This window comes from Procambarus clarkii, chromosome 90 (assembly GCF_040958095.1).
Source record: "Procambarus clarkii isolate CNS0578487 chromosome 90, FALCON_Pclarkii_2.0, whole genome shotgun sequence".
NCBI classification, from domain to species: Eukaryota; Metazoa; Arthropoda; class Malacostraca; order Decapoda; family Cambaridae; genus Procambarus; species Procambarus clarkii.
The window spans coordinates 19058718-19077105 of NC_091239.1; the positions used below are offsets into that span (position 1 = coordinate 19058718).

The 18388-nt window shown below is 38.7% G+C and overlaps 1 long non-coding RNA gene across 1 annotated transcript in view; it reads right to left on the bottom strand.

Annotated features, from left to right (window-relative positions):
- The window catches only part of LOC138359290 (uncharacterized), a 96687-nt gene extending 93128 nt beyond the window's left edge, over positions 1–3559 (bottom strand). Inside the window, exon 1 of the long non-coding RNA XR_011225913.1 lies at positions 3424–3559. This is a non-coding gene — a long non-coding RNA (uncharacterized lncRNA). The remainder of the gene's footprint in view (positions 1–3423) is intronic.
- Positions 3560–18388: the final 14829 nt, after the last annotated feature.

Here is an 18388-nt window from a genome sequence, read left to right on the forward strand (position 1 = left end):
GTAGTAAGGGTGTACCTTAGCTATACATACCCATTTCTAATTTATTTAGTTTGGTTTTATTTTGAAATTAAATCTGGGTAAGACATAAAATAAAAATATGCTGCACAAATGATGTTAGGTAAGGAGAAGGGTAAAAATGTCAAAAACTTTATTCATTGAATACTTAAAGCTATAATTGACTATATGGACTATTAAAAAAGAGAGAGGGAAGTAGGGGTCCAAGACCTCTTCCTGTTACACAACTTGGGTGTGGAACAAGTAATTATCAAAAGAAGGCACCATGCCAGGAAGGCTATGTAGCAGTAAGGCAAGGCAGCTACTTATTTGAGAAATGCTTATTTTATTTACCTTATAAGCTGAGGCAGCTTATTTTATTTGAGGAATACTCAGCTGGTTCCTCTACATTTAGCATGGAACAAATTTGTGGCCAAGACCTCTTCCTGTTACACAATTTGGCTGTGTGTAACCAAACTAGAAGTGCTCTACAAATCAAGGGACCCAGAATGTGGAATGACCTCCCGAATCATGTCAAAGGCTGTACCTCTCTCTACCAGTTTAAGAGTAAAACCAAGTACTACCTAATTAACTCCATGTAACCTACCTTACCCCCCTAAATGTCAACCCATGTCTTGCTATTTTTTAAACAATGCTGTTCACCAACATGTACAATTGCTGATTTCTGCTATGTTACCCCCCCTTCCTTATTTTTTATTCCTTCTTTCAACACAATTTATACCTAATCCCGATTACTATTAAGTTTTAGCCTAAGTGTTTTTTTCCCCCACACCTTGCCCGAAATGCTATGAGTATTAGTGTCTTTAGGTATTCTATGTACTAGCTCTGTCTATAAATCCAACATTATGTTTGTAAATCAACTGTATGTACTTTTCCTGAATAAAATTTATTTATTATTATTTATTTATTAATCAGTAAGTATTAAAAGAAGGCACCAAGCTGGGAAGGCTATGTAGCACCATTGTGTGTAACAATAAACCAAATTTTTGTAAACAAATAATGCACCTGTATGGTAAAACATCCTGTCAGCTGTAAAAATATTGATGCAGTTATTTAAATAAAAAATATAATGAAAGAAATATTACTGGTTTATTTTAATCCTATCTTTTTGTACTGTACAGTATATCCAAGGAAGTGAAAAATTGAGACATAATGCACAATTTAATGAATGATTAGCAGTTCAAAAGAAATATGACTATTACATATCAACATGAGATCTTAATGATCCATGGTTAACATGATTTAATAAGGATAATACAGTATTTGTATTAATACAAACTATAATTTAAAATCTTTATTACTGATTTTTTTATTAAGAAGATTAGGTATACACAGCAATGTGCTGCTACCCAATTCTATATGGAATATTACACAGTGTAGATAAAAAACTAGCTATAAGTTTATCTAATACTCCCATCGCACAGGATGGTTAGACATACATGGAATCAATTTAGAAAATACCAGTCTCAATACAAAAAACAAATCAACTCTGACTAAACAACTCTTCGCGATTTTCACAAGAGGTAAACACTGAATCATGGAAACATTATATTATAATAACTCTTACCAGTTTCTACAATACTCCTCTCAAACACTGTATTTTTTAACATGTTTAGGTACACACAGCAATGTGCTGCTTCCCTATTCTGTATGAAGGACCACACAGTGTAGATCAGAAACCAGCTACAAGCTCATCCAACACCCTCACTTCACAGGATGGCCAGTCATACATGGAATCAGGAGAGAACAAAATACTTAATGCTGATCTAATAGCCTCCACTGGCAAAATCTGGGTGCAGCACAAGAATATCTTCCAATATTCCTGAGCGTATGAAGTAATTACACAGCTCAAAGTACCTCATACCATTTGGTATGAAGTCACTGATAACAGGACAATCACAGATATAGTGTTGGAGAGTATGTTCTCTCAAGTAGGACTGAAAACAAATGTTTTTTCCACAAAGAGGGTTATAAACCCATGGAACTGCCTACCCGCTGAAGTCGTAAATGCCAAATTCCAGCTAAAAAATATCATTAAGACAATTGGCGGGCCCTTTAACAAGCCGCCGGCTTTCTGTCCTCGTTGAGGCCACTAGATAGTTAGTGGCCCTTGGGTAAATTCAGTAAATATATACAATAATTGTCAGCACATCTTCCGAGCAACAAGGACAGCAACACAGTATCTCTTAGAATTACGTAGGTAAACAACAAATGTAACATATTTGTTTACTACAATGTCCGTGCTGCCTGTAGAAGTTGAAAAAACATAGTTTTACTTCAAAATATACTAATTTTATAAGAAAATTCGAAGTAAATAGGAGGCAATAGAGCTCCGATAAGCCAGCGCTAAATCTTCAATATGAAGAATGTTGCTGCTCTCTGATTGGCCAAACGAAACACAGTAGTGACCTCTATCGGCACGCAGGTGAACCAACAAATTTCTTCCTAAGTGGATCTACGTGAATTGCACCTAAGCATCTTCTTAGGGCGCACTTAGGAACCTTCGTAGCAAACCTACTTACGAAGAAATACATGGAGCTTCGTGAATCTAGGTCCAGAGTACTCATCCCCCACTTTAATGAACCAGGTTAGTAAATCCAGCCTAAAAAGTGTGTGACCTAGCTGGAGATGCAGTGAATCAGGGTATACTGAATTGAGGTTGTACTGTACACATATCTTCACTTGAATTTCAAATAGGCCCATGGTAAAGAAATTAAAATGAATTTTATATTTATATCCTTCTTGCAACATGTAAAAAATTACATTTATTAACTTATCTACATGAAATAAGCATTGTTTTGAGATAAATATTACGGGTTTCAAGCATGACAAACGATAAAAAATTCAGCTTTTATACGACAACATATACAGTATCTTCGGTTTAACTTAAAATATTTTTTTCTGATAGAGGTTTTACATATAGATTATGTTTCCATCTTTCTTCTGACATATAAATAACTTTTATCAAGTTATCAAGGCATTTTCAACAATTTTCTTTGGGCATTCATCTGTTCCAACATGGATGCACATTTTTGGAATTCGATACCTAAGTTGACCCAACTGATACTAGGGTAAGATTCCAATATGCTGTCAGACACCACCACTGTGGGATTGGTACCCCAAAGCAATGTCTCCCCAGCCACCACAATGGAAAATACAGCTCCTTAACATTGCGTAGCATAAACTTGATATATAAAAGTGAAGTATAAATGTGACTGTTAACTAAGCATCCAGCAACGCAGTACTGGGGGCACATCATAAGGTTGAGCGTTCACTGTCAAGTGACCAACGACGGCCCTGGTGAACAAGACCCCAGAGGGACGCCGCCAGACTCCACTTTCTGGCGCCATAATACAACATTATCTGCTTCTACCAATGAAAGAGGAATACACTGACATTGCCACTTACCTCACTTGTCAGTCTGTCCACCATAAATCTCCATATAGTGAGAGGTAAGTACCAATAATCTCCCGGGCGAACCAACCAGCTCAGCTGTTGTTGATATCCACAGCAGAGTTGCCAGAACTGATTTGCTGAAAATAGCAGGCTGAAGTGCTAAGAGTAGCGAATTTGAAGTAAAAGTAGCACTCTAAGAAATGTTGCTGAACTTATATCGTAGTGAATTAGATAATATATATTAAGTGGATTAATAATATCAAATGTATATAATGCTTACATTAAATGCACAAATAACTAAGCTATTCACCTTAGCTGGAACATTGCATCAATCTTTTGGTGCTAGTTTAGTTCATTTATTATGAACCCCATACCCAACTTGTGGGCGGTAGTGGAAAGGGTTACAGAGGCACATAATGGGCTCAGGGACTGAACCTCACAATTCATTTAGCTAAGCAAGTTGCAATCTTGACCAATTTTGTTGATCCATACAATTATGGACCAACATAACAGCTCCTCTTACATCAGATGTAATCACTGACAAAACAACTGACCACCACCTTTCTTACCCTGCACACTAGAAAGTCATATACCACCTTCCTAGATCTTAAGTCTGCCTTTGATATTGCAAATAGACATGTTATCTTGAGTGAGCTTGCAAGAATAAATATTGGTGGTCGGCTACTTTGTTGGAATCAGGGGTTACTTATCCAACAGGAAGTCATCTGTATTTTTCCAGGGGCATAGGAGTGTAACAAGAGACTTTGAACTAGGTACCCCGCAGGGTGGTGTCCTCAGTCCTACCTTATTTAATATCTTAATAAACACGCTGTTAAACTCTATACCAAGCAAACCCAACGTCCACATCATTAGCTATGCTGATGATATAATGATACACACCACTGGGTATGCTAATACGCAGAACACTCTTAACTCTGTATTAGACTCATGTCAGGACCTAGGTTTAGTTATCTCAGTAGAGAAAACAAAGATACTAAATCGGCGCCCACCCAGGCAGGGAGGAGCTGTTCGCAAGATGCAACTGTCTGATGGCTCCCAGCTTAATTTATTTATTTATTTATTTATTTATATATATACAAGAAGGTACATTGGGTTTGTGAGAATACATTGGATAGTACAGTATTTACATTCTTGTAAAGCCACTAGTACGCGCAGCGTTTCGGGCAGGTCCTTAATCTAGCAGATAATTTTAAGTAGGTAATTTCAATCAGAATTGATAAATGAAAGATACTTTACAAGAGAAAAATGAGATGAGAGAGATAAGTAAGTATATTAAAGCACATTGTTATATTAAAGCTCTGATTCTATGATTTAACTATGTAAACAGATTCAAATACCTTGGCCTTGAGGTGCCTCTGTATGGTCCTCTTGTATTCAGACTCTGTCGCCAGTATAAAGAGAGGCTCCGAGCTCTCAAGGCTGTTGCAGGTTATCACTCAGGCTATGGTGCCAATGTCAGGATTGTCAGAATGATGTACCTTGCATACATCAGATCTTTAGTGGATTATGCTGCACCTCTGATTTTTTGGATGCCTGAAAACAAGCTTGGAAGGCTTGAAAAATTGCAGAACGAAGCCTTGAGGATAATCCTTGGGTGCCCTCGTACCACAAAGATACTTAATATGAGAAAGGAACTTAATATTCCGAGCGTTGTTGATCGTGTTACTGAAATTAACTGTCAAATTGGTATAAAAATGCTTAGGCTAACTCATCCAAATCCTTGCACAGAAGCCCTCCAGAATTTCTTTATTGAAGATCAGCATTGTTCCAAATGGATAACAAAAACTGGAACTCAACTCAGAATGTATCAGGTTCATGATTTGTACCAAGAGAAACAACAACGGCACTTTCCTGCACCATGGGAGGTTACACCCTTTCCAGTTTTAATCCCTCCCTTTCCACCCAAGAATCAAATTAGAGATCAGCCCTAGCTTCGTCTTGAGGCAAAGCTCGACGCCTTAAGCCATATGGATGCTCTGTCCACAGAGCATTCTCTCTCTCAAATCATATACACTGATGGTTCCCTATACAGCACCACGGGTGCAGCTGGAAGTGCAGTTGTCCTGACAATGGGTGATGGCTTGTACTTTGAGTGGGGAGTTCATATAAACAACTGGGCCTCTACCCTTCAGACTGAACTATTTGCCTTGCTCCTTGCACTGAAATGTGTACGTCTCCAAACTTGATACATTAATTGTAAGTGACTCCTTATCATCCTTAAATGCTCTCAACTCTTTAAGACATAACTGTAACATGCTCGTGTCCGAAGCTAGACACAAATACAACAAAATTATTAAGGATGGTAACAGAGTCCATTTCATGTGGTCTCCTTCTCATGTTGGGCTCCGAATGCATGAGAGAGCTGATAAGTTAGCCAAAGAATCTGCCTTTAAAGGAGCCGTTGAGTGTAACCTTGGATTGTCAATGAGCAATCTGAGAGCAGCAGTACACCGAGAACTTCAACAAGATCTTGTAGATCTGAGGCAAAGTGAAATTGACACCAGTAATTCCATCTATCATCATACTATCATGCAAGAGGAGCCACACATCTATGGATCATCCAATAAAATCAGCAGACTTCTAGATGTTACTACTGCTCGGCTTAGACTCGGTTACAAGTATCTCTGGGAATTCTCATTATCTGTCGATGTAGACCTGACCAAATGTAAACTGTGTCAACAAAATTATTCGCACACCCTCCGTCACTATGTGATGGAGTGCGAAAAGATACGTGAATTTAGAGACAATTCTATAACCAATGTTCCAGCGATGTGTCAATATTTCATTCAAAATGATCTGCTACCAGAAATTTTAGCCAAATATCCCCAGAGGTTAGAGGTGTTTGTTTGGTTTAAACTGTTAGTAGATAGTGGTATGGGAATTGATTTGGAGGAAGGAGGTAATAAAAGTGTAACGGTTCTATTGTTACGTAAAGTATGGTGACAAATAAACACAGACACTAAGATACTATATATATATTTGGTCGAATATACAGAAGTACACAGGTGATACTTTGGTGTGAGTTGAGCGCACTGAGCGTCGGTACAGTATCTCGCAAGTGTCTGCTCTAGACCACACTTGAAAGTAGACTAGTTAATGTTTGCTATTCTGCTGCTTATATGCTCGGGCAACACCTCACCGTGTTGCCCGGGCAACGCCTCACCTCATTCATCTCCAAAGGTTGACAGGAATATTAACAATGCATTTGGAGCGAGTATATTATTGGGATAATCTACTCGCTACAGAACTCCCCCTCCCAGGGGATGAAAGGAAAAATACTTGATCAAGGAACTTAGCTGGTCGGTGAATTGTACGCCCTGCTCGCGTTACATAACCATCAAAGTTAACTTCCTCCTCTTCGCTGATGTCATCTAACTGGGGTCGTAGGGTGGGAGGTCGCACAGGATCGTCCGTCGTCGCAGGATCAGGTTGTGGTGCGGCTGGTAACTGGGGTTGTAGGGTGGGAGGTCGTACAGGATCGTCCGTTGTCGTAGGTGGCGGTGCTGCTGGTAACTGTGGTCGAAAAGTGAACTGCGTAGTCGGCGGATGTGTCTCTGGAGGGATGTCTGGGGCAGCGTCACAGTGTGCTGGTTTAAGGCGATCGATGGAGATGTTTACCCGCTGTCCTCGGCGTTCAACGGTGAAGAACTTCGGTGTTCGAGAAACCACTTTAAATGGTCCTTCGTAAGGTGACTGTAGAGGGCGTCGAACAACGTCGACTCTTACAAACACGTGTTCAGTTGTGTGGAGCTCATGAGGCACATATGTAGCACGAGTTGTCGGTTGGCGTGGTGGTGTAGGCCGAATGTTTGTCATGGCCGCCCGTAATTTCTGGACAAAAGTGGGGTCTGGGGGTGTGATAAGTGGCGTTGGGGTTAAGAATTCGCTCGGAAGCCGCAGGCTAGATCCGTATACTAAGTCTGCTGCCGAGAATCCACTGCCCTCCTTCGTGGCCGAACGGATGCCAAGCAAGACTAATGGAAGGTTGTCGATCCAATCATCAGGGCGTGCTTGAGCTCTTAGGGCAGCTTTTAGTTGTCTATGAAAGCGTTCTACCATTCCGTTCGACTCAGGGTGGTATGCTGTGGTTCGGTTGTGTGTGGTACCGAGGAATTCCATAAGTTCCTTCCATAGCTATGATTCGAACTGTCGTCCTTGGTCGGTGATGATGACAGAGGGGCTGCCAAAACGGGCGACCCATCCAGAGAGGAAAGCCTGGACCACTGACTCAGCTGAGATGTTGATTAATGGGATTGCTTCCGGCCATCTGGAGAATCGATCGATGCTGGTGAGTAGATAAGAATATCCTTTTGACGACGGTAATGGTCCAACGATGTCTACATGCACCACCTCGAAACGGTCAGAAGGTAACGGAAACTGTTGAAGAGGGCTCTTTGTGTGACGATGTGTTTTCGCTCGCTGGCACTGGAGACATGAGCGAGTCCATCGTCGAAGTTAGTGACCAATGTAACGGTTCTATTGTTACGTAAAGTATGGTGACAAATAAACACAGACACTAAGATACTATATATATATTTGGTCGAATATACAGAAGTACACAGGTGATACTTTGGTGTGAGTTGAGCGCACTGAGCGTCGGTACAGTATCTCGCAAGTGTCTGCTCTAGACCACACTTGAAAGTAGACTAGTTAATGTTTGCTATTCTGCTGCTTATATGCTCGGGCAACACCTCACCGTGTTGCCCGGGCAACGCCTCACCTCATTCATCTCCAAAGGTTGACAGGAATATTAACAATGCATTTGGAGCGAGTATATTATTGGGATAATCTACTCGCTACAAAAGTATGTGTTTGAGAGTTAGTTTAGTTCATTTATTATGCACCCCATACCCATCTTGTGGGCGGTAGTGGAAAGGGTTACAGAGGCACATAATGGGCTCAGGGACTGAACCCCACAATTCATTTAGCTAAGCAAGTTACAATCTTGATGAGCTAGTTACAAAATTCAATATAAGTCATCACATCAACAATGGGTTCGAGGTCGACCTCAAGTACAGGTTCTAAATTAAGCAACTGACATATGTGGAGAGCTAGTGTCACAATTTATATGTTTGTCCTGCACACCGCCCCCCATCCAGTGGGCAGCGGTGGATAGGTTACAATCACTTAGTTACTACCAACAGTTAGCAAACTGGGGATATTTGGCTAAAATTTCTGGTAGCAGATCATTTTGAATGAAATATTGACACATCGCTGGAACATTGGTTATAGAATTGTCTCTAAATTCACGTATCTTTTCGCACTCCATCACATAGTGACGGAGGGTGTGCGAATAATTTTGTTGACACAGTTTACATTTGGTCAGGTCTACATCGACAGATAATGAGAATTCCCAGAGATGCTTGTAACCGAGTCTAAGCCGAGCAGTAGTAACATCTAGAAGTCTGCTGATTTCATTGGATGATCCATAGATGTGTGGCTCCTCTTGCATGATAGTATGATGATAGATGGAATTACTGGTGTCAATTTCACTTTGCCTCAGATCTACAAGATCTTGTTGAAGTTCTCGGTGTACTGCTGCTCTCAGATTGCTCATTGACAATCCAAGGTTACACTCAACGGCTCCTTTAAAGGCAGATTCTTTGGCTAACTTATCAGCTCTATCATGCATTCGGAGGCCAACATGTGATGGAGACCACATGAAATGGACTCTGTTACCATCCTTAATAATGTGTTTGAGAGAGAAAGGAATTTACAAAATGATCAGGGAAACTGAAGGGCCTCAAAATAACAATTCACTGAGGGTATATTACACTAACAGTAGAAGTCTAAGAAATAAAATTAACGAATTAAATGCTCTTGCCTGCACAGAAAAAATAGATATTATTGCACTTACCGAAACGTGGATGAATGTAGAAAATAGAGAACTATTAGCTGAATATCAAAAAAAATGGATTTAAACTATTTCACACAGATAGATATATTAGACGAGGAGGGGGAGTAGCCATATATGTTAGGGACAATTTGAAATGTAGTCTCAAAGAGGGAATCAACTCTGAGCCACACACAGAAACTATTTGGATAGAATTAAACGAAAAAGCAAATAACATTATAATAGGAGTTATATATAGGCCACCAAATTTAGACAGAATGGAAGCAAAGCATCTATGGGATGAAATATCTAGAGCATCTAGATCTAACAGTATTTATGTCATGGGTGACTTTAATTTTAGTGGAATAAACTGGTTGAACAAAACAGGGAATAATGAAGCAGAAGATTTTCTAGAATTAATTGACGATTGCTTTCTTACGCAACACATTAAGGAACCAACACGGTAAAATAATATTTTAGATTTAGTGTTAACTAACAGGGAAACACAAATTAAGGACATCGAAATAGGGAATGAGCTAGGGAGCAGTGATCATAAAGAAATCAGATTTAGCATAGAATAGATCTGTAGGAGAAAATTATGTTAAAGTACCTGATTTTCGAAAAGCTAATTTCAATAACCTAAGAAATTTATTGGGTCAAATTTTATTTTATTTTTATTTTATTTTATTTTTATTTATGCATATACAAGAATGTACATAAAAAATGTGAGGATACAAATATGGTAATTACAGTCTTGTAAAGTCACTAGCACGCGCAGCGTTTCGGGCAGGTCCTTAATCTAAGAAAATTTTAAGGAGGTAAATACTTGCAAAATTATAGACAAAAAATGATAACAGATTACATGAAATGAAAAAAAAGATGAGAGAAAATTGTAGGTACAGTATATTAAAGCACATAGGTAGCTAGGATTGATTGCAATGACAGCTTGAATGGTAGTTGACAAAAAAATTGGTAGGCATAATACAGCAGAAACAATATAAGATTGGTTGCAATGACAGCTTGAATGGTAGTTGACAAAAATTGGTAGTCACAATACAGCATATGGCTAGCACATAAAAGAAGACAGCAATGAACACAATCATAAGGTTGTTTGAAATTACATAAAAATTAGGAGATTGGGTAACACTAGGTACAGAGCAAATTTAAAGCTCAGTGTAGGAAACTAAGAAGATGAAGTTAGGTACTTTTTGGTTTTGCTTTTAAATAAGGCAAAAGTTTTACAGTTTTTCAATTCACTAGGGAGTGAGTTCCATAAACTAGGTCCCTTAATTTGCATAGAGTGTTTACACAGATTAAGTTTGACCCTGGGGATATCAAAGAGATATTTATTTCTGGTGTGGTGATAATGGGTCCTATTACATCTGTCCAGGGAGAGTTTCAGAGCATGGTTTGCATTTAAGAACAGGGTTTTGTAAATGTAGTTGACACAAGAGAATGTGTGGAGGGAGTTAATATTTAGCAAGTTTAGGGATTTAAACAAGGGAGCTGAGTGTTGTCTGAAAGCTGAGTTAGTTATCATTCTGATAGCAGATTTTTGCTGTGTGATGATGGGCTTAAGGTGGTTTGCAGTGGTAGACCCCCATGCACAGATACCATAATTAAGATAGGGGTAAATTAGTGCATAATATAGTGAGAGGAGAGCAGAGTTAGGAACATAATATCTGATTTTGGAGAGTATACCAACTGTCTTAGAGACTTTCTTAGTTATGTGTTGAATGTGGGTGCTGAAGTTGAGTCTCTTGTCTAGGAATAGGCCAAGAAACTTGCCATCATCTTTATTACTGATGTTAATGTTGTCTATCTGTAGCTGAATTGCATTTGATGATTTGCTTCCAAATAAGATGTAGTAAGTCTTTTCGATGTTTAATGTTAGTTTGTTCGTTGACATCCATAAGTGGACTTTTTTTAATTCATTATTCACAACATTATTTAGTGTATGCGGGTTGAGGTTTGAATAGATAAGAGTAGTATCGTCAGCAAACAGTATAGGTTTGAGAATATTAGAGACGTTAGGCAGATCGTTTATATATATAAGAAATAGAAGAGGTCCTAAGATGCTGCCCTGTGGCACTCCAACGGTAATTGGTAGAGTGGACGAAGTTGTATCATTGATGGTTACATATTGGTGTCTGTCACTAAGATAGGATCGGATGTAGTCAAGGGCAAGGCCTCGGATTCCATAATGCTGGAGTTTAAGTAAGAGGTAGTTGTGATTAACAGTATCAAAGGCTTTTCTTAGGTCAATGAAGAGTCCAATCGGAAACTCATTTTTGTCAAGGGCTGAGTAGATAACGTCAAGGAGACTAATGATTGCATCGTTGGTGCTCTTTTGGGACCGGAAGCCAAACTGGCAGGGGCTGAGTATGTCGAATTTTACGAGGTAGGAATAGAGCTGTTTGTAAATAATTTTTTCAAATATTTTTGATAGAATGGGTAGATTTGATATTGGTCTATAATTGTTTATGTCCGCCGGATTGCCTCCTTTATGGACTGGCGTTACTCTTGCTTTTTTGAGGATATCAGGGAAGGTGTGACTCTCTATAGATTTGTTGAACAGTAGTGCTATGGGTGGGGCAAGGGCATGGGAGGCTCTCTTGTACACAATGGACGGAATTTCACTGGTGTTCCCTGCCTTGGTTTTTAGAGAGTGTATGATGGACACAACATCTGCCGGGCTGATTGGTGAAAGGAGAAGAGAGTTTGGATAGCTGCCTGAGAGATATGTGTTAATATGTGTCTGAGTCTGTGGGATTTTACTGGCAAGATTAGCACCAACCGATGAAAAGAAACTATTAAATTCATTTGCCATTTCTAAATCAGTTGACGGTATATCCCCATCCTTGTAGAGTTTTATTTGGTTATGTGAGTGTTGCTTAGTTCCTAGGATACTAGAGATAGTTTTCCAAGTGTTTTTCATGTTGCCTTTTGCTTCATTGAATCTATTCACATAATATGCAAGTTTTGCCTTTCTTATGATACTGGTAAGCATTGATGAGTACCTTTTAGCTACTTCCTTTGAAACTAGGCCAATCCTAACTTTCTTCTCATATTCATGTTTCTTGTTGATTGAGTTGAGAATGCCACTTGTGAGCCATGGATTGTTTAATCTTTTGTCAGTTACTTGCTTTGTAAGAAGGGGACAATGAAGGTTGTAGAGGCTTAGAGTTTTGGAGAGGAAGAGGTTAGCTAATGAATTTATATCATGGGTATTATTGAATTCAGAATCCCAGTTAATATTGTGAAGTGCCTCTGTAAGATTGTCTAAAGCTGATTCACTGTGTAGCCTAAATGAAAGTTTCTTGCTTTTTGGTGGTGTTATGTCCATGTTCGCTATGAGAAAGGTAGGATAGTGGTCAGTTGTTCTGTCGTAGATTATACCAGATACAAGGGGAGCTGTTATGTTTGTCCATATGTGGTCCAAGGTAGTGGCTGATGTTTGAGTGACTCGGGTAGGTTTGGTGATAGTGGGGATTAGCATACAGGAGTTCATGCTGTTAAGGAAATAGTCAACTTGAGAGCAATTTTGTTGACCCAGGTCAATATTAAAGTCTCCTCCCAGAATGATGTGGTTTTTGTTGAGATTGTTGTTTATAATAAGATTCCTTAGGTTGTCTGAGAAAGAAGCTATGTTAGTATTAGGAAATCTATAGATGGCTCCAATAGTCAAAGAGGATTTAAGGGATTTAATTGTAAACTGAGCAAAAGTATATTCACAGTAGTCATCTCTGTCACTAATAACACTGTTGCAGATAAATGTATCTCGGTAATATATAGCTGTGCCACCACCTTTTTTATTAGGCCTACAGTTATGAATGGCTTTATAACCAGCTAAGTTGTAGAGTTGGGTATAGTCTTTATTTAGCCAAGTTTCTGTTAAAATAATGAACGATAGGTTAGTACCTAGTGCTGTGAGTAGTGCATTTAAATCGTCAAAATGTTTACCAAGTGATCTAACATTTTGGTTATAAACTGATAGACAGGTGCTATTTTGGAGTTTGTTTTTAGCCTGGTGTGCTGTGAAATACTTGCAATAATGATGATCAATGTGCTGGTTGGTATAGATATGAGACAGAAGATTTTGATCAGGATCAATATCAGTGTGCATAGAGATGCAGAGGGATCACGATACAAGATACACGATAAAGCAAAACACAAGAATAAGAGCAGATACAATAAAATAGTAACAATTTAGAAGTAAAATAAAGATCCAATAGATAGCCAGGGAGGACACAGAAGTTACATAAAATAAAACACAAAAAATCAGTAGAGACTGACAATATAAATGTAAAATAAAAAATAATAAGAAAAATAATAATCATAAAAAAAATGATCTTGAAGATAATTAGCTTAGTAATGGTTAATTAACAGGGTAATAAAAAGCTCTAGGTTAGTGACAAGGGGATTAACTAAGAACAAATAATTAAGAGTATAAAACAGACAAAGATGACAAACACCAAATAGATTGGAAAGTCTTGGGTATGGGGTGTGGGCCGGTCTTAGAGCTAGACGTGAACCCAGCGATAGGTGACGTAAAAGGGGTTTTCGATGTGGACTCAAAATATAACCTATTTAAAAATATTCTAAGCGAAGCCCAGGAATGTAGTATACCATATAAATTGAATAGATCGAATACTAATGATCCAAAGTGGATAACAAAGGATCTGAAGAACCTTATTGGTAAAAAAGGAGCGTTTAAAAATGAGTTTACCTTATTGGTAAAAAAATGAGAGTCCAATCGGAAACTCATTTTTGTCAAGGGCTGAGTAGATTACGTCAAGGAGACTAATGATTGCATCGTTGGTGCTCTTTTGGGACCGGAAGCCAAACTGGCAGGGACTGAGTATGTCGAATTTTACGAGGTAGGAATAGAGCTGTTTGTAAATAATTTTTTCAAATATTTTTGATAGAATGGGTAGATTTGATATTGGTATATAATTGTTTATGTCCGCCGGATTGCCTCCTTTATGGACTGGCGTTACTCTTGCTTTTTTGAGGATATCAGGGAAGGTGTGACACTCTATAGATTTGTTGAACAGTAGGGCTATGGGTGGGGCAAGGGCATGGGAGGTGCTCTTGTATACAATGGACGGAATTTCACTGGTGTTCCCTGCCTTGGTTTTTAGAGAGTGTATGATGGACACAACATCTGCCAGGCTGATTGGTGAAAGGAGAAGAGAGTTTGGATAGCTGCCTGAGAGATATGTGTTAATATGTGTCTGAGTCTGTGGGATTTTACTGGCAAGATTAGCACCAACCGATGAAAAGAAACTATTAAATTCATTTGCCATTTCTAAATCAGTTGACGGTATATCCCCATCCTTGTAGAGTTTTATTTGGTTATTTTTTTTTTTTTTTTTTGAGATATATACAAGAGTTGTTACATTCTTGTACATGTGAGTGTTGTTTAGTTCCTAGGATACTAGAGATTGTTTTCCAAGTGCTTTTCATGTTGCCTTTTGCTTCATTGAATCTATTCACATAATATGCAAGTTTTGCCTTTCTTATGATACTGGTGAGCATTGATGAGTACCTTTTAGCTACTTCCTTTGAAACTAGGCCAATCCTAAGTTTCTTTTCATATTCATGTTTCTTGTTGATTGAGTTGAGAATGCCACTTGTGAGCCATGGATTGTTTAATCTTTTGTCAGTTACTTGCTTGGTAAGAAGGGGACAATGAAGGTTGTAGAGGCTTAGAGTTTTGGAGAGGAAGAGGTTAGCTAATGAATTTATATCCTGGGTTATTATTGAATTCAGAATCCCAGTTAATATTGTGAAGTGTATCTGTAAGATTGCCTAAAGCTGATTCATTGTGTAGTCTAAATGAAAGTTTCTTGCTTTTTGGTGGTGTTATGTCCATGTTCGCTATGAGAAAGGTAGGATAGTGGTCAGTTGTTCTGTCGTAGATTATACCAGATACAAGGGGAGCTGGGCAAGGGGAATAATATTACTACAATCGGAGCTCCAGCTAACACAATCTCTCACTGTGACAGCACCTGACTGACTGTACCTTCTTGTATATATATATATATATATATAAATAAATAAATAAATAAATAAATAAATAAATTTCTAGTTTGACTAAGTCGCTCTTTTGGAATATCAAATAGGTATTTGTTTCTGGTGTGGTGCTCATGGGATCTGTTACAACCTTCTAGGAAGCTTTTAAGGTCAGGATTGACATTACAGTTCAGCGTTTTATATATGTAAAATACACATGAGAGGATGTGCAGTGACTTAATATCTAACATATTCAGAGATTTGAGTAAGGGTACCGAGTGATGTCTGGGGCCAGAGTTCAGATTCAGATTCAGATGTTTATTCAGGTAAGGTACATACATACAAGTGATGTTACATTAATGGATTGATATATAGATAGAGCTAGTACATACAATGCCTAAAGCCACTATTACGCAATGCGTTTCGGGCAAGAAAAACATTAATATCTAGAACTTAATACTAATTGAGCATAAAGAATAAAAAGTGTTGAGAACAAATACAAATAAAGATAAAAAAAGGGGGAACATGACTGAAAAAGCAGCACAAATACAATAGGTTGACAAACAGTGTTGATTAAAAAAAAGAAAATAACAGACATGGGTTGACAATAGAGGAGTGAGGTAGATTACAGGGAATTTATTAGGTAGTGTTTAGTTTTTATCTTAAACTGGTTGAGAGAGGTACAGTCTTTAACATGGTTGGGAAGGTCATTCCACATTCTGGGCCCCTTGATTTGCAGAGCATTTCTAGTTTGATTAAGACGTACTCTAGGAATATCAAAACTGTATTTATTTCTGGTGTGGTGCTCATGGGTTCTGTTACAACCTTCTATGAAGCTTTTAAGATCAGGATTGGCATTATAGTTTAGCGTTTTATATATGTATAATACACATGAGAGAATGTGCAGTGACTTAATATCTAACATATTCAGAGATTTGAGTAGGGGTACCGAGTGATGTCTGGGGCCAGAGTTGGATATTGTTCTAATAGCAGCTTTGTGTTGGGTAATTAGAGGACGTAAGTGATTTTGGGTAGTAGAACCCCAAGCACAAATACCATAGTTGAGATAAGGATAGATAAGGGAGTAATAGAGAGTCACCAGGGCAGGGCGTGGTACATAATATCTGATCTTAGAAAGAATGCCCACAGTTTTTGAAACTTTTTTTGATATATTTAGAATGTGTCCCTGGAAATTCAGCTTGTGGTCAATGAGAATGCCAAGGAATTTGCCATCTAATTTGTTACAAATTTGGGTATTGTTTATTTTGAGATTTATATGACTAGAGGATTTATTGCCAAACAGAATATAGAAAGTTTTGTCAATGTTAAGGGTGAGTTTGTTGGCAGTTAGCCAAAGATGGACTTTATTTAGCTCAGTATTTACTGTGGCATTTAGAGCAAGAGGGTCAGGACTGGAGTAAATGAAGGTTGTGTCGTCAGCAAATAGAATTGGTTTGAGGTGTTGGGAGGCATTTGGAAGGTCATTAATGTAGATGAGAAAGAGGAGAGGGCCAAGTATGCTGCCCTGAGGAACACCAATGTTGATGGGTAGGGTGGGAGAAATTGTATTATTCACAGAAACATATTGGAGCCTGTCAGTAAGGTAGGACTCGAGGTATTGTAGGGATCGAGTGTCCTCTGACTCCATAATGATGTAATTTAAGAAGAAGGTTATGGTGGTTGACAGTATCAAAAGCTTTACGCAGGTCCACAAATAACCCAACAGGGAACTCCTTTTTATCAAGAGCTGTATGAATCGAGTTAAGCATACTAATAAGTGCATCGTTAGTGCTTTTTTTGGGTCTGAAGCCATATTGGCAAGGGCTAAGTATATTGAGTTTGGCTAGATATGAGTAAAGCTGCTTATATATAAGTTTTTCAAAAATTTTTGACAAGTTTGGCAGGATTGATATAGGTCTGTAGTTGTTAACATCTGTGGGGTCACCACATTTGTGGACAGGCGTTACTCTCGCTTTTTTTAGAATATCTGGAAAGGTTTGGAGTTCAAGTGACTTGTTGAAGAGCAAAGCAATAGCAGGGGCTAAAGATCTGGAGGCTTTTTTGTAAATTAAAGTTGGTATCTCCTCAAGGGCACCAGACTTGGTTTTAAGGGAAAGGATTATCTCATTGACGTCAGTGGAGTTAATAGGCTTTAGGTACAGAGAACTGTGGATAGTTACCTGTAAGATAGTCCTTAATGTCAGTACGGTTAGATATCAGTACTAGTTAGATATTGTCCTAATAGCAGCTTTGTGTTGAGTAATTAGAGGACGTAAATGATAAACTTAGCTCTTGTCAATATGGCTTCAGACCCCAAAAAAGCACTAACGATGCACTTATTAGTATGATTAACTTGATTCATGCAGCTCTTGATAAAAATGAGTTCCCTGTTGGGTTATTTGTGGACCTGCGTAAGGCTTTTGACACTGTCAACCACCAAAACCTTCTTCTTAAATTACATCATTATGGAGTCAGAGGACACTCCCTGCAATACCTCAAATCTTACCTTACTGACAGGCTCCAGTATGTTTCTGTGAATAATTCAATTTCTCCCACCCTACCCATCAACATCGGTTTTCCTCAGGGCAGCATACTTGGCCCTCTCCTCTTTCTCATCTACATTAATGACCTTCCAAATGCCTCCCAACACCTCAAACCTATTCTATTTGCTGACGATACTACCTTCATTTCGAAGGTACATTCCTTCACGAATTACATTCCATTCCTATTCGACGATACATTCTTTCATTGTTCCTGCCTACATTCATCCTGCTATCATGCAAAGTAAGACCGGTAAGACCCTTAAGAAAGACAGCACACCAAACAAGAATAACCCTACTAGCCAGGATAACAACATGATTAGTTCAGCTATCTCCCCCTCGGTGGCCTCCGTGGGGGGTACCGACTCTCCCCCCGTCAACCATAACAAACAATCTCAGCTGGACGCAGCGCCGTCTCTGACACGGGCCATGCAACTATTACGTAGCCATATGGACCAACTTAAACGAGCTGCTGCCCCTTGTTCTGACTTCAAGCGCTTTACTGATAACCCATGGCTCAAGTTATTAACTCAAGTACATGAAGATCAAATGACAGTAATCAAAG